This window comes from Canis lupus, chromosome 8, assembly GCF_048164855.1.
Source record: "Canis lupus baileyi chromosome 8, mCanLup2.hap1, whole genome shotgun sequence".
NCBI lineage: Eukaryota > Metazoa > Chordata > Mammalia > Carnivora > Canidae > Canis > Canis lupus.
In genome coordinates, this window is record NC_132845.1 from 8,411,337 (window position 1) to 8,432,404 (window position 21,068).

General features: G+C 37.1%; 1 protein-coding gene across 7 annotated transcripts in view; it reads right to left on the reverse strand.

Moving 5' to 3' along the window:
• ZZZ3 (zinc finger ZZ-type containing 3) overlaps positions 1-21,068 on the reverse strand; it is a 101,526-nt gene that overhangs the window by 73,020 nt on the left and 7,438 nt on the right. The gene's annotated exons all lie outside the window — the stretch shown is intronic.

Sequence of the window (21,068 nt, forward strand, 5' to 3'; positions counted from 1 at the left end):
TAATGGAGATGCAAATTGTATCTGGATTATTCCATCCCTACCTAACTCTACTCTAAAACTTCCCTAATTGCCAACCTGATCTAAGTTGCAATCTCTGGTCACAAAGGTTTCCAACCATGGTTAGGAAACAAAATCATCTGTGGCACTTAAGAAAAAAAAGGAGTTTCTGATTCTGTAGGTCTGAAATTCAGTCCAGTTATAATCTATTTTTTGGTAATTTTTAAAAAGTTTATTTTTACTATTTTTAACTTTTCTATTGAAATACCATACACACACAGAGGAAGGGCACAAATTATAAATGTACAGCTTGAAAAATTACTACAAAGCTTAAAGGTATATATTTTTAAAGTTTATTTTTAAGTAGTCTCTACACCCACCATGAGGTTCAAGACCCCAAGATCAAGAGTCACATGCTCCTCCACCTAAGCCAGTTACATCCCAAGAGGTATATACTTTTTTAAGAATTCCAAGGATGGGGGGATCCCTGGGTGGCTCAGTGGTTTGGCGCCTGCCTTCGGCCCAGGGTGTGATCCTGGAGTCCCGGGATCGAGTCCCACGTTGGGCTCCCTGCATGGAGCCTGCTTCTCCCTCTGCCTGTGTCTCTCATAAATAAATAAAATCTTAAAAAAAAAAAAAAAAAAAAAAGAGTTCCAAGGATTATCTTGATGAACAGCAAAGGATTAAAACTACTACCTCTACCTCAAGCATCTTTTTATCTTCCTTTTTGTTCAATTAACATTTATCTGGTCCTTCAAGTCACAGATCAAATGCAACCAACTCCTCCCTTCAAGAAGCTATGTGTTCTCAGGGAACCCTGTACAAAGCTCATACCACTGAACATATGGGATATTTTCCAAAGTTTTTTTTTTTTAAGATTTTATTTATTTATTCATGAGAGACACAGAGAGAGAGGCAGAGACATAGGCAGGGGGAGAAGCAGGCTCCTCACAGGGAACTCGATGTGAGACTCGATCCCAGAACTCCAGGATCACGCCTTGAGCCACCCAGGCATCCCACTATCCAAAGTTTTTTAAGGCAAGAACTCTTAAGTTATATGCTAGAGAAAAAGAACAAAGTAAAACTACTCTAGTTAAAAGCAAGTAAATTGATAGAATAGAAAGCTTGTCTACCCCCCTTTGAACTATCCCCCTAGATTAAAAATTACAGTTTGTTACACCCATCTACTTTGTTCTGTTTCATTCACCCAAACTATTTTACAGCAAGGAAGGCCTCTCTTATTCTCCATTTCTCTGGTACCCAAAAAACTTTCATTTAACATTATTATTGGGACATTATTCAAACAGAGTAAATATGGAGGCTAAGTCAAGAAAGGGGGAAAAAGGTTTGAGGAAAGGGGAACTGCACCTATAGCAGCACTGAAATAGAAAAAGACTAGGCATATCAGAGGAATTAGAATGAGGCCAATGAGGCTGGACCCTAGTTGGCTAGTAAGCATCATGAAATAAGCTTTAAAGCAGACAGCACTAGACTGTGAAGGGCTTTGGAAGCCATAGTAGAGATTTGATCCTTTTTTTTTTTTTTTTTACTTTTTAAATTTTATTTTTAATTTAATTTGGATTATTTACCCTATTGAAAATTTTTAAAGAGGGGACTGACATAATCTGATGTACATTTTTAAAAGATCATCCTGGCTGCTGAGTGAATGTGAACTTAAGAGCATAATGGAAACGGACCAGGAGTATAACAATAAATGTGATCAAAGGGAATAAAAGAATAAATCAAAGTTTAAGTAGAAAAGTGACAACATCAAATGCTGTCACTAATTTTCATTCATTCAACAAACATTGAGACCAACTGTAGTCCTAGTTCTGGACACTGGGGATGTAAAGGAGAGTACCAGCTTTCACAGTTTATATTTTGTATCAACAGGTCAACAGATAAATTGTTTCAGGTGACAAAACTACAAAAAAAAAAAAAAAAAAAAAAGGCAAAAAAAAAAGCAAGGTAAGACAGTGAAAAATGATGTGGAGTGGTCAGGAAAGAATTGTCTAATGACCTAACATTTAAATACCAATCATGTAGGTAGTAGGGCCTGGTAGGCCACAGTTAAGAACTTTGAATTTTATTCTGAATAAGATGAAAGCCACTGGAGAATTTTGATCAAGGGAGGAACATGATCTGACTTTTATTTAAAAGGATCGTTTGAAGAGCTATGTCAGAACAAACTATAGACAGCAAGAGTAGAAACATAGAGGATGGTTTGGGAGACTATTACTGCTATTAGAGGAATAATGGTGCAGTTATCAGTCAAAGTGTTAAGAATTTATCTACTTCAATACAGCTTTTGAAGGCAGGTCCAACAGAATTCTTTAATACAATAGATGTGCAGCGTCAAGAAAAAGTCAAAGAATCTTAAACTGTTATTCCTCTGCTCAGGGAGTACTCCTGAAAATGTTGTCCCAGTCCCTCTTTTGTTACTGCCTTCTTTCATCCTTCCATAGTAACTTCATTAATGCTGATAACTCTTAAATTTGTACGGCAGCTTCTGCATTTCCCTTCAGAGGTTCAGTTCCATATATCCAACTGCCCGCTAGACTCTACAAAAACCTCAAATTCTACTTGTTCAAAACTGACTTCATCATCTTTCTCCCAGCCCCAATACCAATACCTGGTTCCTCCATCAGAATTACTTACTCAGTGAATGACACTACAAAATATACTGACCCAACTGAAACCCTAGGAGTAACCTTTTAAATTCCCATTTCCTCTAATCATCCAATCTACACCTACCCATATGCATTACTCAATCATTCATCATATGGGGGGAGGGGGGCTGGACAGGATGTGATTTTAATGATGTCACAGCACAAGGGTAAGGAATTTAAATTTGCTTTCTCTGACAGAATTTAGCAGATTTGTAAATGCTCTAATATTTGTTCAAAAATAATCTAAGGGAATAAAAATCATCAGCCAAAGACTGTATTCTTTCTAGAAGGAAAACAAAACCTTAAGCTTTCTCAGAACGTGAAAAGTCCACAGAAGCACAATTTATAAATCACATCTGAAGTTGTGAAAGAAACATAAGTCAACAAAGGCAGGTAAAAATAGGAGAGGTTTTCAGACAAAAGCTCAGAAGGCAACAATGTCCATGTGTCCGGGTATAAAAGAAGAGATAATTTAAGAAACTTACAAACCATCAGAGAGATAAGACAAAAACCTGAAAAGAGTAACAAAGAATCAAACTCTATGTTTGTGTCCCTAAGTACCAAAAACTTCTCTTCAATGAAATGAGTAAAATAGAGAAAACATACCTCATTTTCTATTAAAGCCAGATCTACTCAATTTAAAGAATTCCTTTATTCTGAATCTATGCCACTCTACCTTTTTGGTGTGAAAGGACTCTTCTGTAAATTATCTAATGTCATTTTTTAACAAAATTAAAAGTTGGTCACCCCACATTGATCCCAAAAGATTTTCTGGAAATTATACTGTACTGGTCTATAAATTTTTTAAATTTTTGTTAATTAAATACAATAACTTGGAATCACTGAGGCTGTAATTACATTGATATTATATCATATAAAAGGTAAATATTAAAAAGAATTATCCATTTCTAAATATTAATCAATGATCCTATTTATATTAGATTAAAAGAGTACTAAATAAAGTAAAAATATAAAAACAAGTGAATCCAAGGAGAAAAACAGGAATTCTAAAGACCCACTCAGAAAAGTTTTTTAAATAAGTAAAAATAAAAACCCAATCAGAAACAATTTTCCTATAAGCTACAGACTCATTAACCATGAGAGTATTTCCCACTTTTTTCCCCTATGAATCTCAGTGTCATATGCTGATTTATATGTGATAATTCAGTTTATTCCACACTTCTCAAAATATATTATTTATTCCTATGCTAGTAATTTCAGGCAGTTAAAAAAAAACTTTTATTTTATTAAGGTACTGTTTATTTTAAGGAATATTAGGAAAAAAGGCAAGACATCAATGATTTTATTAAATATTTTAATTGAGGCTAGGCAAAAGTTAAGTCAAAGAGAAGTCTAAAGAATTATATGGATTATATCCAGATACAACAAATACAATAAAGTTAGAAGCATTCAAGTTTGAAAGACAGTATTATAAACTATAAACATATAAATTATTTTTCATATATGTCTAACTCCATATAGAAGATAAATTCCAAAGGGTTGATAAAATTCATAAATGCTATCTTATTTTCCCATTGACTTATAAATTAAACTTCACAGATGAACTGTCAATAGAAAATCTTTTGGCCCCAAATGTTTCCATGAAAACGGTCTTTTAAAAATGGATTTTAAATAAATATATAGCAATAAGAGAGAGAGTTCATTTCAATGGTGCCCATTTTACAATAAAGTGAACTATGAAAGGAGATCATATAAGAGTTATTTTGACTAAGAACACTTTAAAGGTCTCTACTAATTTTTCCAAATTCAAATGGACTTCATTTTAAAAAAAAAGAAAAAAAAAAAAAAGAAAAGAAAACCTCAAAATAGATCTCCAAATTTCCTTTGAATATAAAGACTATTTCTTATTTGCCCAGACTCAGCGTCAAGAAATTTCACCCAGGGACACCTGGGTGGCTCAGGTCATGATCACAGAGTACTCCCTCAATGGGGGTTTGGGGGCCTGCTTCTCCTTCTGCCCCTTCCCCTGCTCATGCTCTCTCATTCTCTCTAATAAGTAAAATCTTAAAACAAAACAAAGCTTCACTCAGAAATACTTAAGCGAGGGGGAATCCCTGGGTGGCTCAGCGGTTTAGCGCCTGCCTTTGGCCCAGGGTGTGATCCTGGAGTCCCGGGATCGAGTCCCGCATCGGGCTCCCGGCACGGAGCCTGCTTCTCCCTCTATGTCTCTGCCTCCTCTCTCTCTCTGTCTATCATGAATGAATAAATAAATAAAATCTTTAAAAAAAAAAAAAAAGTAATACTTAAGCGAGGTACTTGTTCATTTCTGGATCTTCTGATCTTTTTCCCTTGGCTATAAAGTCATTAGAGTTTTGCACTTCACCTTGAAAAGCTTCTTACAAATAAAGAATAAATTCAGAGTACTTTTCCCTTTCGAGAGGTGAAATCTAAAGTCACTCTGTAATAGCTAACTGAGCCACTCAAGAGTCTAGTGGTTTGTAAACAAACCATTAACTGTTCTTAATTATATATCCACAAAGCATGTTTATTTCTGTAGTAGAAGTTCTGGCCTATTGAGTAAATTAAAGAAACCTAGGAAGACTGGAATAGAAGATATTTGAAAACAGTGGATATCTACAAAACAGTCTTGGAAAAATTCTGCAAACACGAATCAAAGGTGATTTGTCTGTCTATAGTGTTGACATACCTATAGCATATATGTGAAACACATCTGAGTATACTGGGGGAAAAAACAAGTTTTACATTTTCATCCAAACTAAACTTAATAATTATGTGACCTTGAGTGAATAACCTCTGAATCTCAGTCCTCTTCTGTGAAATGGGGGAAAAAGTGTTCCAACTTGTCCTGAGAATTAAATAATTTATACAAAGTATCCCTAATATATAGTGCATCATCAACAGATGTATAGAATTATGAATGTTAACATTAATTATGTCCATTTTGCCAGGCACTATACTTTATTTGCATTATCTCACTTAAAACTCTCAAAATCCTGGGATGCCTGATTAAACATCAGACTCTTGATTTCGGCTCAGGTCATGATCTCAAGGTCCTGGGATTGAGTCTTGAATTGGGCTCCATGCTCACCAAAGAAACTGCTTTCTCCCTCCCTCTCCCACCCCCACCCCCAAAATAAATCCTAAGAACTCTCAAAATCCTATGGAGGTAGGTACTATTATCATTCCCATTTTACAGACAAGAAAACTGAGGCTTAAAAAAGTTAAATACCAAACATCACAAAGCTAAGTGGCAGGACATAGAGTCTAAACCACTTTATTGATACTCTGTGAACTTTCTCATTATACCTTCATAAAAACCTCAAAGATAGACAGGCTAGGCATCATCTTCATTTCTATATATGACAACAAATTCAAGGAATACATATGATCACACAATTAATGGAGTCAGAACTTGAACCTAGATCTTACTGCCTAAACTAGGATTCAATCCATGAGACTGTAGCTCTCTGCATTATGATAATAATTCTACAAAACTGTGAATAAAAAACTTTTTCCAGGAGAAAACAGGGTTATGTCTAAAAAAACAGGTAACATGATCTTAAGCTAATACTTCGAATAGCAGTCAACAGTCATGTTTTCCAGAAGATAAAGATTTACCTGAAAATATCCATAACAAACAAAAAAAAGAAGATATCCATAACAACTTTATAATACTTATACAAAATCTGTGAGAATAGCCCACTACTGATCAAAAGCAGAAGATATTTTGACAGGTCTATTAATTGTTTTCTGTAGTATGTTTCTTGTTGAACGAATGACATCTAACACAGAGTTTAATATTTCTTTGTAAATCATTCAATCTCTCCTACGAAGTCATTCCCTCTCTGTATTCATTTAGAGGAAAAGGATATTCATCTATGGAGAGGTGTGAGGCCTAAACCCAAGGCAGTGCAAAAAGTCTGATACTGAAAGTACTCATCATTGTATTTATTTTTGACTTATCTCCTAGAAAACTTAAGAAAAGCAAGTCATTTAAATAGTTATTAAATAATATGGATACAATGTAAGCAAAGCATTTTAAAGATCAAAATTAGAAAATTACCTTTGAGTTTTAGTCATCACAATATTTTTTAATGTTTAAAAGGAACAAGTCCATTCTTTTTTAACCAACAGAAGTATGAACAAATACAGTAATTTGATTTAAGACAAAGCTAAAATACAGTACAGTGGGAAAAGAAAGGTTTCTTTAATAGATTATACTGAGTCAACTGGATATCCATATGGAATAAAATGTTTTGACTATTACCTCATGTCACACACCAAAAAATCAACTTACATAGGCAAAGGATCTAAATGTGAAGTGTAAAGAATTACTTTTTAGAGACAAGAGAACATCTTCATAATTTTGGAGTAGGCAAAAATTTTCTTAAACCATTCACAAACATTACTCGAAAAAAAAATGGATCAACTGGATATTAAAATTTAGAACCTTGTTCAGCAACACCATTAAGAGAATATGAAGGTAACCTGGAATGATAAAAAAATATTTGCAATGCATATTCTGATCAAAGAAAGGACTCATGACCAAAATATATTCTAAAAATTCTTATATACCAGTAAGAACTAGACAACTTAGTATTTTTTAAATGGTAATGACCAGACACACTTCACACACAAAAAAAGATTAAATTAGCCAATCAACATGAAATAATGCGGGGATCCCTGGGTGGCTCAGCGGTTTAGCGCCTGCCTTTGGCCCAGGGCGCGATCCTGGAGTCCCGGGATCGAGTCCCACATCGGGCTCCCAGCATGGAGCCTGCTTCTCCCTCCTCTTGTGTCTCTGCCTCTCTCTCTCTCTCTCTCTCTATGTCTATCATAAATAAATAAATAAATATTTTAAAAAAAAACACATGAAATGATGCTCTCTTTTATTGCTCATCAGGGAAGGAAACAGAAATCAAAATCAAAGTGACTAAGACTTTTTTAAAAAAAGATAAGACCAGGGGATCCCTGGGTGGCTCAGTGGTTTAGCGCCTGCCTTTGGCCCAGGGCGTGATCCTGGAGTCCCGGGATCGAGTCCCACATTGGGCTCCCTGCATGGAGCCTGCTTCTCCCTAGCCTGCGTCTCTGCCTCTCTCTTTCTCTGTGTCTCTCATGAATAAATGAATAAAATCTTTAAAAAAAAATAAAAATAAAACCAAGTATTGACAAGAATGTGAACAACCAGAACTCTGATACACTATTATAAATTAATACAACCACCTTGGGAAAGTATTTGTCAATATCTACAGTTTAATAGAAACATACTGTCCAACCCAACCATTTCAATCCAAGGTATATACTCAATAGAAATATATACACATGTGGAAAAAAAATCCATGCATAGGTACATCTAAAGACATGTACAAGGATGTTCATAGCAGTACCGATTGTGACTACCCAAATGTTCATCAATAGATAGTCTGTATATACACAGCCATGAAATAAACAAGCTGAAAGTTCATGCCACAGTATAAAGCCTACAAGCATACTGTTTCGCCAAAGAGACACAAAGCAATGCATACTGTATCACCTTTATTTTTTTTTAAGATTTTATTTATTTATTCCTGAGAGACATAGAGAGAGAGAGAGGCAGAGACACAGGCAGAGGGAGAAGCGGGCTCCATGCAGGGAGCCCAACGTGGGACTCGATCCCAGGTCTCCAGGATCCCACCCCGGCACTAAACTGCTGAGCCACCGGGGCTGCCCTGTATCACCTTTAGATGCAACTTGAGAATGATGGAATAAATTTGTGATGATGCAGTTAATTTAAGCACGGCTGAGGCCACCTACGTGTACACACATCATACCCATAGTGTATGACATAAGCAGCAACAATCAAGCTCCTCCATAAGATCTGGTCTATGGCTAATGAGCAGACAGCCAAACCCAAATTTCAGCAAAATTTAAGGCTGAAATCTCAGTGGCCAAGCAACAGAAGGTAACAGTAGCCCTAAAAAGACATCATTGAAATACTCTGATTTAATTCTGCCTGAAGCCAGAGAATAACAACCTGAACTTTTTAATTTTACGAGTCAAAAAAAAAATTCCTTTTGTTGACTGATGACTTAGAAGCAATGAGATGAGAAAAGTATCTATATATCATTCTGAGGTGCCAAGGAGCCTGGTTATTCTTAGAATTGAAAGCTTGGCAATGAGCCTTAGACCAGAAGGGCTGATTCATTTCAATATACATTAACTGCGCACATGTTATATAGTATGCACTTACCATTATTAAGACACAGTCTCATCTCTGCAAGATCATTCATCTTTAATGGACATTTGTAATCTAAGTATGTATTAATAATTCAGCAAGGCCTATGTGAAATATCTGATGTAAAGATCCCTCTATTATCTTCATTTTTTTAAGACTTTGAGAGTGAGTGAGTGAGTGAGATAAAGTACAAGTGAGTACACATGAGCAGGGAGAGAGGCAGAGGGAAAAAGAGAAGCAGACTGCTGAGCAGGGAGCCCGACTCGGCTCAGTCCCAGGACCCTGGGATCATGCCCCAAGCCAAAGGCAGATGCCTAACCAACTAAGCTACCCAGCTGCCCCTATTATCTTCAACTTTTATAAATGTTTCATTTTACCAACTTGTAGTTTTCCTCACTAAAGCTACCTTTCATAGCTGATTATATATAACATTTTGGAAATGTGCATAAATAATTATGATTAAGTGCTTGCTTTAAAATATTAAAGACAAGTCTTGCATTTATTATAATAATTTTTTTAAAGATTTTATTTATTTGAGAGAGAGAGAAAGAGAGAGCCAGAGAGAGCTCAAGTGGAGGGGAGGAGCAGAAGCAGTAGCAGACTCTCTACTAACCAGGGAGCCTGACATAGGCCTTGATCCCAGGACCCTGGGATCATGACCTGAGCTGAAGGTAGATGTTTAACTGACTGAGCCACCTAAGTGTACCACAATTATAATAATTTTAAATTCAAATTTTGCAATGCTGTATTTAGAGTGGTTATAAGTTTGTCAATTAGTTAAATTTAGAGGAATAACCTAAATTCCCATTCGTTTTATTCAATGATTTTTATCTTTAAGGATGTTTAACTTAATATCAGTTCAATTTAATGTCAGTTTCTTTAAAACCCAGTCACAGGTGATAAATTATCACATAACCCTCTCTAAAAGCCATGCTCCACCTGTCCTAAGAATTCTCAATGGTCTTGGTCAACAACAACAACCACCAAAAAAAAAAAAAAAAAAAAGATCAAGAAAAATGGACTAGTAAGTCTCAAGAGAAAATTATCAAGATGAGACAAACCAAGGTAAAGATTCAAGATGACTCAGGACATTTTACCTTCAGCCCAGGTCATGATCCCAGGGTCCTGGGACGGAGCCCCACGTCAGGCTCCCTGCTCAGCGGGGAGTCTGCTTCTCCCTCTCCCTCTGCACCCCCTCAGACTATCTTGCTCTTTCTCAAATAAAGTCTTTAAAAAAAAAAAAAAAAAGGAGAAGCAATCTATAGAGAAGATTAGTAGGAGTTCCCAGCTAGTCTCAGTATTTCAAATATCTTTAACTGGCATAACAAATCTCTTATACAGTAGTTGCTTCTTGATATTCACAGTAGTTATGTTCTATAAAGTTGCCACAAATGCTGAATTAGCCAATACTGAACCATTTCTCCTTAAGAGTTAAGTTCCTGTAAGTTAAGTTAACTTAAGAGTTAAGTTCCTGTAAGCCTCTGGTCACATTTTTATCAACCAATCAATACGTAATCATGTTTTACCTGTGTTTTGGTTTAAAGACACCTTATTTAATATATATTGTTAATTCATTAACACTGAATTCACTGCCAACAGTAATGTACTTCATACTTGAATAAAGCTTATCTAACACATGTATTTTCTCCATAAGATTCATCACATTACTGCACTTGGGAAAACCAGACAGCACTTCCAGTACTACCCTTGGAGGTCATTTTATGTAAACTCTGTGCCCAACATGCAGCTTGAATTCACAACTCCAAGATCAAGAGTCATATGCTCTACTGACTGAGCCAGCCAGTAGCCCTGTAGGTCTTTTTTTTTTTTTAAGATTTTATTTATTCATAGAGTCAGAGAGAGAGAGAGAGAGAGGCAGAGACACAGGCAGAGGGAGAAGCAGGCATCATACCGAGAGCCTGATGTGGGACCCGATCCAGGGTCTCCAGGATCACGCCCTGGGCTGCAGGCGGCGCTAAACCGCTGCACCACCGGGGCTGCCCCTTGTAGGTCATTTTAAACAGCAAAATCACATCCCCCCCACCCCCCAAAAAACACACACAAAAATGTGAAAGATACGGCACTAAATAGAGCGTGCGAAAAAAATTTATAGTATGAAAAGTAAAAGAAGACAACATAACTCTGTTCAATCTCAGTTGGGAATGTGTGCTCCCTGGATGACTCTTTTCATCACTCTGAACATGTCTGTGAATGACTGACCATAAAAGGTCCAATAATATTCACCGGAGTAACAAATACATTTTAGAAAGTGGGTGAGTTCATAAATATGGAATCAACAAGTAATGAGGGAACCCTGGGTGGGCATGTTAGTTATTTCAGTTAGTAGGAGACCATCAGGTTGCTTTTAAAATAAAGCTGTATTTGAGGCACCTGAGTGCCTCAGTTGGCTAAGCATCCGACTCTTGATTTCGGCTCAGGTCATGATCTCAGGGTTGTGAGATCATGCCCCATGCCCCAGCACTGAGTCAGCCTGTCACTCTCCCTCTACTCCTCCTCCCCTTACCACCCCCCCCTCAAATAAATAAATAAAATCTTTATTTTTTTTATTTTATTTATTTATGATAGTCACATAGAGAGAGAGAGAGAGAGGCAGAGACATAGGCAGAGGGAGAAGCAGGCTCCATGCACCGGGAGCCTGACGTGGGATTCGATCCGGGGTCTCCAGGATCGAGCCCTGGGCCAAAGGCAGGCGCCAAACCGCTGCGCCACCCAGGGATCCCAAATAAAATCTTTAAAAATAAGCTAGACCTTAAAAAAAATTAAACCTGAAGACAGTAAGTCATAAATCATTAATATAGCAGAAATCAATAAAGGTTAAAAGGGACATTTTCTAGAAACTCTAACAACGTAAATTTAGATATTCCGCTCAAGGCTATAGAAGGGTTATAAATGCGGATTCTCCGATATTTCAATTTATCTAAGGAAAAAAATTCCACCTAAGGAAAATTTTTGTATCAAAAAAAGTGTAATTTTATATTTGACGTAGTAATCAGAGAAATACACAGATGCCAAATTCCAAAACCTGATTATACAGAGAAATACACAGATGCCAAATTTATTTGCAGAGAAATACACAGATGCCAAATTCCAAAACCTGATTATAAGAACTTCAGATTAAACATCTCTCTTAGGAAACATTGCCAAAAATGCCACTTCATTCCACTGTTTTAAGTGCATGGCCCAACTTTCCATGGTAAGAAAACTCATAGTGGAAAACATTATTTACCAAGGAACACAGGACATAAAAAGATGCTAAGTGTCATCAAGCCTCCCTACTGTAAGAGTTCTTTGTTCTCTTCCCTTATCAGGGAAAGAGATTTTTTTTTTTTTTTTTAATTTTATTCATGAGAGAGAGGCAGAGACACAGGCAGAAGGAGAAGCAGGCTCCATGCAGGGAGCCCCATGTGAGACTCAATCCCAGGACTCCAGGATCACACCCTGGGCCGAAGGCGGCGCTAAACTGCTGAGCCACCCGGGCTGCCCTGGTTTTAATACCAAATACCACTAGAGTCCTTTCTCTCATTAGATCTTTCATTCTACGAGACCCCTTTTCCCAATCAGTATATTCATCAGAAAATAAAAACACCAAAATCTTATAGAAGATATGTAAATTGGATATTCTAAATTAAATCCTTTCTAAGACACTTTTGATTTTTTAAAATTTTTTCACTAAAAAAGGTTTTATTCTTTTCCAGAATAAATATAATTTCAGTTCAGTTTTTTTAAGTATATGTGCTACCAAAGTGAGCACTGAATTAATGTAATTTCTGCATCAATTTCTTCATACAGAGCTATGGAACTTTCTACAAATCAATGAAAAAGTCAGTACAGACTCACATATTAAAATAATCACACAAGCAAGATGATCTAAATTTTGATGATAAAAATTTTAGGACTCTATAATTTCATAATAGTAAAAATATTAAGGTTTAAAATCTCTCAATAATTAACACATGACCATTTCCATAAAGTTTGAAGTCAAAGAAACTATGCTGTCAAAAATCAGGATGAAGATCACCCTAGGGTGAGGAGTAGAAAGTGAAGAAGGTGCTGCTCATGTTCTTTCTTGCTCTTGATGCTGGCTACCTGGGGAGCGTTCAAGGTTCTGAAAACTCACTGGGCTATACATTTAATAATGATAATGGTTTACATATGTACGTGTTATAGGTCAACAAAAAAGTTTTTAAAAGTTAATTACATTCTGAAACTAAGAGTAGTACAAGCAAGAAGCCAGAAAACTACATTTACAGCAGAGGTACACCAATCGAGACCAATCAACACAGCTGGTATTCCTTTGTTTTTTTTTTTTCTTCAAAAAGCAACAAACCATTGATCTCTGAGATCATACAAAATCCAACTCCTCTAAAAGTCTCTACCAAATCCAACTAGTTATTCCCCCAACACAAAAGTTTGGGGGAAAGTCCCTATACCATTTAAATCCCTTCGAAGCTTTTAACCAAGTCATCACTTCCCTCCTTACTTTGGATCTCCCATCTTTGACTTCCATTTTCCTCTAGTTTTCCTCCTATCTCTGAGATTAATTTTCCAAGTTTTCTCCCCTCCATTTCCACAGGCATTGTGACTCCTCTGCACTCCCCAAAATGTGGATATCCGTTTTTTTAGCCCCTCTCCACAGGTAAAGTCATTAAAATAATTTGAGTTATAATAACCTATAAACTTTTATATCTCTAGACCCAATCTCCACCCCAAACTTCAATCTACCATTTCCTGTGCTCCCAATCTAGAGGTTCCAAAAGTACCCTTTGTTCAAAAAGTACAAATCTTCAATCGTTTTCTTCCTACCCCCAAAATATTATCTCCTCTCTAACTCAAGAATCTCAATAAAAAATATCTAATCACTGAAGCCAAAAAGCTTTCAGACATTTTAACTCTTTTCTTTCCCCAACAATATATGATCAACAAATTATTCTTCTAAAATGTCTTGAAAAGAACTAACTTTTCTTTCTGTCCCATTGTTACTGCTCCAGTTCAGGTCATTGTCACCCTATCTTAATAACAGTCTAATTAGTCTGTGATTACAATCTATTCTTTTTTTTTTTAATTTCAAGATTTATTTATTTATTTATTTATTTAGAGAGAGCACAAGCAGAGGGAGCAGCAGGTAGAGGGAGAGGAAGAAGAAGAAGCAGGCTCCCTGCTGAGCAGGGTGGTTGGGGACAGGACCCTTGGATCATGACCAGAGCCAAAGGCAAATGCCTGACTGAGCCACCCAGGTGCCCCTACATCTATCCTTTTATCTGTTCACAATATAACTGTTTTAATAAACCCAGCCCTCATTCTGATTTTTTCAGTCTCCCAATTAAAAAAACTTTAAAAGATAATGATTTCCCCCCATCTTCAATGGAAAACTCTTCCTCAAAGCCCAATTCATGACCCATCAGAATTAACTAACTTCTTTTTTGCTCCTGTAAGGCTTAATTCTTCTAGCACAGAATTTATAATGCAGTTTTGTATGTCTATATTCCCTACTTGATTATAGGCTCCTTAAAGAAGCAGTGCAATTCATTTTTTATTCTCGTGGTACAGTGCCTTAAAATTGGTGAACTGAAGAGAGAATTCTGCTTATACAATTTTTTAAAATCTGAATTCCGTATTTTTTTGCAAATTCTTCACTTTTAAGCAACTTACACCGGAAGTTCCTGCCTGTAGTTTCAGGCAAAATTTTTAAAGTTGCTTTAGTTATATCTATCCTTGTCAGTGAGTTGTTCTGAAATTTTATAACACAACTGCGTATTTATCCAAAGCATAAAATATTAAAAAGAACAAGAACAGAAAGTCTTTTTCTTAGATATATCTCTAAATTTGACACTGATCCCTTTTTAACACATTTAAAGGTTTTTTGGTTATTGTTGTTGTTTTTTTAAGCAATCTCCACATCGAATGTGGGGCTTGGATTTACAACCTCAAGATCATGCCACATGCTCACCAACGAGCCAGTCAGGCGCTCCCCTTTTTGAGAAAGGTTATTTTATGCCTCTTAATGTAGTATTCCTGAGGCTGATAAGCCTCTATCTTTCTACCTCACCTCCAAGGATGGAAAGTGATTTGTAAAACCACTATTTTCTTGTTCTTTTACAAGATTTATTTAGAGAGAGAGAGAGAGTGCACGCACTTATCCACACACAGCAGGGAGGGGCAGAGGAAGAGTCTCAAGCGGACTCTGTAGAACTTGGAGCCCTAGGTGGGGCTCAATCTCAGGTCCCTGAAAATCAGGACCTGAGCCAAAACCAAGAGTTGGATCCCCACCAGGCGTCCCACCACTATTTTCTTTTGTAAAAATAAGATCTTAAGTCTGTTTCTAGTCTTGTCACATACTTTGAGTCACCACAAATTAACAAAAGCTATCACCACCTCTCAGTTCCTTTGTGTCACTTAGATCATCTAAAATCTATGCAGCATCAGCCAGATAGGTAGAAGATTCTTGGAATCTAATCAAGTGGTGAAGCAACGTGGATGGGGTTTACAGAACTTGTTCAGGCAATGCAGTTAAAAGCAGTCACAAAAAAATTTACAGAAGGCCTTAACCTTAGAATTCAGAAGAAATCAAAAGGGCACTGTCTTGGAGTGCCTCAGTTATCACTGGGACGAGTGTTAAAGGTTCCATATACCCCTCTGTGGCTTAAGAAAAACCACCTGGACAAAGGCAGCTCCACAGGCCAATGCAGGGCTGATTATTAGCCTGTCAAGAGATGGTAACTGATCTGTGGTCATACACTGTGTCACAGAAATTTCAACTTGCTTGAGACAACAAAACTGTTTCCCTAAATGACTATCCAACCTCCAAGATGAACTAGAACTAAATATTGAAATTAAGTATGTCAATCCCACGATATTAATGTCTGTTAGGTTTTAAAGCTATCCTACATATTTTTTGACATTTTTGTAATGTTTAAGGAATTTTAACCCTATAGAATCTGATAGCCTTATGATTCTAAATTTAAAATGGTAACTGACAGGGGGCACCTAGATAGCTCAGTGGTTGAGCGTCTGCCCTGGTCTCAGGTCAGGATCCTGGAGTCCTGGGATCAAGTCCTTCATCAGACTCCCCACAGGGAGCCTGCTTCTCCCTCTGCCTGTGTCTCTCTCTGTGTCTCTCATGAAAAATAAATTTTTTTCAAAAATGGTAACTGACTAGGGCACCTGAGTGGCTAATTAATCATCGGCTTTTGGTTTCAGCTCAGTCATGATCTCAGGGTTGTGAGATCGAGCCCCAAGTCGGGCTCTGTGCTCAGCTGGTCTGAGATTTTCTCTCCCTCTCCCTTTGGCCCTCCCCAGACTCACACACTCTCTCTCTCTCTCTCCTGCTCCCTAAAACATATAAATAAAATGGTAACTAACAAATTTAAAGGTGTGAGTATATTTGGTTTGGTTAATAAGCAATACTGGAATGTTTTAAGAGAACCTGTGACTCACTATATTTACAAGTTGTATTCATTAACTTTAAAAGTTTCAGGTATTTGAGAAAGTCCTGCTTGTTGAAATTTTATAGTAATCCATAAGGCATATGAAGTGCTAAAACATAAAATCCAGTATGTTAAACATGTGAAGAATATAATGAAGCAGCAGTAGTACTAACAGATAAAATTCAGAGTACTTTTTTTCAAAGAACATTCTCCTAGTGCCCAACATTGTTCCAAGTACTTTACAGTATAAATTCATTCATTCAACAGTCACGTGAGCATACACCATGAACAAGGCATCATTCCAGACTCTGAGAACTAAACCAGTGAACATAATTCCAATCTTCATGGATCTTATATTTTAATAAGAAATATCAGTTATGATAATTACTATAAAGAAAAATAAAACCAGGGAATTTGTAGGCAAGAGGTGCTATGTTATACGGCATAATGAAGGTAACATCAGCACCATCCACACAAGACTATGTAAATGATACCTCTTGGAAACTCCCTCTTCAGAAAAAACCCTCTACACCAGATGACATGTGATTCTAAGTATGGGAGCAAGCCACGCAAATATATGAGAAAAGTATTACAGGAAAAGAGATTTAATCTATTCAGTTAGAAATACTATTTCTATTTAAATAGAAAAAATTTATTTATTTATTAAATAAATATTTAATATTTTATTTTTGGGGGGGTTCTTAAAAGTTAAAAAAGAAAGGCTTATGCATTAGGGTTTATAAGCAGGTTTGTTGGGTTTTTTTTAAGATTTTATTTATTTATTTATTCAAGAGAGACAGAGAGGGAGAGGCAGAGACACAGGCAGAGGGAGAAGCAGGCTCCATGCAGGGAGTCTGACGTGGGACTCGATCCCAGATGTCCAGGATCAGGCCCTGGACCGAAGGTGGCGCTAAACCTCTGAGCCACCTGGGCTGCCCCTATAAGCAGGTTTTTACTACCATGCTGTAGTTTGGTATTATAATGAAGGACTGCTAAAATATACCAGCTGGGGATGCCTGGGTGGCTCAGCGGTTTAGCACCTGCCTTCACCCCAGAGTGTGATCCTGGAGGCCTGGGATCGAGTCCCACATCAGGCTCCCTGCACGAAGCCTGCTTCTGTCTCTGCCTCTCTGCACGCCCCCCGCCCCTCTTTCTTGGTCTCTCATGAATAATAAAAAAATTTTTAAAAAACACTTAAAAATAAAATATACCAGCTGATTTTTAAAAAAATCTATAATAGGCTAAAGGTGAGAATGACTTAAAATAGGCAAAATAAATCTTTTGAAGAAAATATCCTATAACTGGACTATGGAGTTAATTGCAAACCACTGTAAATTTACTAAAAGTTACTGAACCGTACACTCAAAACAATGACTCAGAAATCCTCTATAATTTATAAGAAGACCAGCATGTTCCTTATACTACCTTGAAATTAACACCACCATTTAGATGTATTCTGCAAATCTTCATTTCTTACTTGAAATTGAACTAAAAAGTTCAATTTTAACACAATGGGGCCTCTAGGTTCTGAAATACATTGTGGTCCTCTTTAATAAATACGGTTGTTGAATGTAGGACACTTGTCACTGTGCAAAATTTCACCTGACACACAAACCACTAAAAACTGCCTTATTATGAGCAGCTTCGGTGGCTCAGAGGTTTAGCACCACCTTCGGTCCCAGGGCGTGATCCTGGAAGCCTGGGATCGAATCCCAAGTCAGGCTCCCTGCATGGAGCCTGCTTCTCCCTCTGCCTCTGTCTCTCATGAATAAAATAATCTTTAAAAAATTTTTTTAAAAAGCTGCCTTATTAAAAGTATACGTAAGGACAAAATGTATAAGGGGACAATTTGGATAAATAACACCCTGGTGAATAAATTTAAGAGACTTGTATTTTTAGGGGCACCTGGGTGGCTCAGTCGCTTAAGTGGCTGCCTTCAGCTCAGATCATGATCCCAGAATCCTGGGATCGAGCCCCATGCCCCTGCTTACAGGGAGCCTGCTTCTCCCTCTCCACCCTGGCCATGTGCTCTCTTGCACGCACTCTTTCTCTCTCTTTCTCAAATAAATAAAATAATACATACTGTGATACTGGATCAAGGAAAGAAAACATAAACCCACATAAATGGTCCTATAACACTTCACTCCAAAAGCAGAATTTGAATGCTCAGGTTCTTATCACGGCATCCGGCATCCTGTGGCAGTCAAGATATATAGCCTCTACTTCAACCTGCTCATTGTGGATTGAGGGTAACAGAAACTATCCTTATCAGGTGGTTGAAAAGACTAAATAATAGTGAATACAGAATATTAATGTATCTAGCACACAGAAAATGTTCAGTAACTCTTAACCTATATTACTTTTTTTTTTTGAAAGTAAGCTCTATGCCCAAGGTGGGCCTTGAACTTAACAACCCTGAGATCTACATTTGAGCCAGCCAGGCACCCCAACTATTTTTTAACTGGGCTCTATGGGGAGCACAAGGTGGGGCTTGAACTCGGGATCCACAACCCTAAGACTAAGACCCGCCTGGGTGGCTCAGTCAGTTAAGCACGTGCCTGCCTTCTGCTCAGGTCATGGTCCTGGGATCGAGCCCTACGTCAGGCTCTCTGCTCAGCTAGGGAGCCTGCTTCTCGCTCTCCCTCTGCCTGCCACTCCCCCTTCTTGTGCTCTATCAAATAAATAAAATCTTTAAAAAGAAAGAAAAGTATCTACCTATATATGTGGCTTAAGTCAAACTGGAAAATGTCCTGACTCCTTTGCCAAGTAAGAACAGCATTTATTCAAATTTAGTGGTAACTCTTTAACAGTTATAAAAGTCAGTTACTCTCTCCTTCATTCTTCATGAGATAATGTTTTCCTGTTATCATGATGTTCCCTTGAAGTCAGGCATTTTAAATCTCAGGGCAAAAAAGATAACTTAAGAAATTAGGCTAAAACTTTGTGTAACACTTAATTTCTACAAAAGCTCAACAAATAAAAAAAAATCACTGGAGTCAAAAATATAGGTGCATGTTATTCTTATTCTTGAACAATATATGGACGGGCAGCCCCGGTGGCGCAGCGGTTAAGCGCCGCCTGCAGTCCAGGGTGTGATCCTGGAGACCTGGGATCGAGTCCCACGTCAGGCTCCCTGCATGAAGCCTGCTTCTCCCTCTAACTGTGTCTCTGCGTCTCTCTCTCTAGCTGTGTCTCTATGAATAAATAAAATAAAAAAAATAAAATGAACAATATATGGAAAGAAAAATTATGTGAAGGACCACAACAATAAATCTTTCATTACGCCTTTCTTTAAAAGTAAAAGAGTAAATGGAGGGGTAGAGAATAGAAGGGGTGAATTTGCTCAGCGGTTTAGCGCCGCCTTCAGCCCAGGGCCTGATCCTGGAGACCCGGGATAGAGTTCCACATCAGGCTCCCTGCATGGAGCCTGCTTCTCCTTCTGCCTGTGTCTCTGCCTCTCTCTCTTTCTCTGTGTCTCTCATGAATAAATAAATTTTTAAAATATCTTAAAAAAAAAAAAAAAAAAAGAAAGTTGCACTCATTTGAAGCCAGCCTGAAAGGGTATATAAACTAGGTAAGGCTTTTACCTGATTTTCCATTGTTTTGTAGCCTGTAACTTGATTTTATAAAATGCACACCACAATGTTACACTGTTCATAAATATAAAATAAACACCTTAAAAGTAAAATGGTTTCAACAAACTGGGACTTTTTCCTTGAGGTAGGAATGCTCACAATATTCTTTAAAATAACAGAGGAGGATACCACAGGGTTTCTGTCATAAAAATTAGAATAGGAATCACTGCTTGAAAGGAATTCAAAGAATGAAAAGAAAGCTGCCAAGTCATAGGATAAAAGTCCAAAAAGCCATTAGCTGGTCAGGAATGCTGTACCAAAGTGTACAAAACAAAATTATTAAGTGTGTGTGGGGGAGGGGGGGGAGGCTGAAGTACTGTTGTAGGCCAATCAATGATAGAAATTAAAAGTATCCCATTTGACCAAAAAACACTAAAACACAGAGTCTACCACACAATTTCTTTGATGTCCCCTTCCAAGAGTTCTCAAAATCATGAATGCAATGGGAAAAATGTCTAAGTCAAAGTGCTAAAATCTCCAGGTATAAATTACATTGAGTTCTAGGATTTCTAAAGCAGGATAAAAATGCAGTAATGCTGATAAACAAAACTAAGGTTCAAAAGCAGACAAAATTATTCTATGGTACTAGACATCAAAACAGTGGTTTCCCATGGGATGGGGGGTAATGTTAATGGCAACAGGACACAAGAACAGTTTCTGAGATTTTGATACTTTTCTCCTTCTTAGTAATGATTACACAGGTATATTTACATCGCAAAATTCACTGAATTGTACACTTATGAGAACTTCCTGTATTATACTGTAATCATATTTGCTTTTTTTTTAAAGCAGGGAGCAATTAAGGGACATTTCTCCCTCAGAAAATGAAACATTAGTGTAAAAACAAACATTAAAAATTTATATTTAGTGTAGACAGCTCAAATTAAGAATTACAGGTTTGGTGTGAGTACAGTTAAGATATAGAAGTATTGCAAAGTTCCTCAAGGGCTATCAGTAGATATATCTCACAAACACACACACCTTTCTCAGGAGAAAAAAATCTTGGCACCGCCCTCTATAAAACTGCCAAGCTAACAAATTAAAAAAAAGGACTATTTCACCTTATTTCTGAAACACAATAGATCTGCTTTCTAATGGGGACATGTATAAGAACTGCAGGATGTTT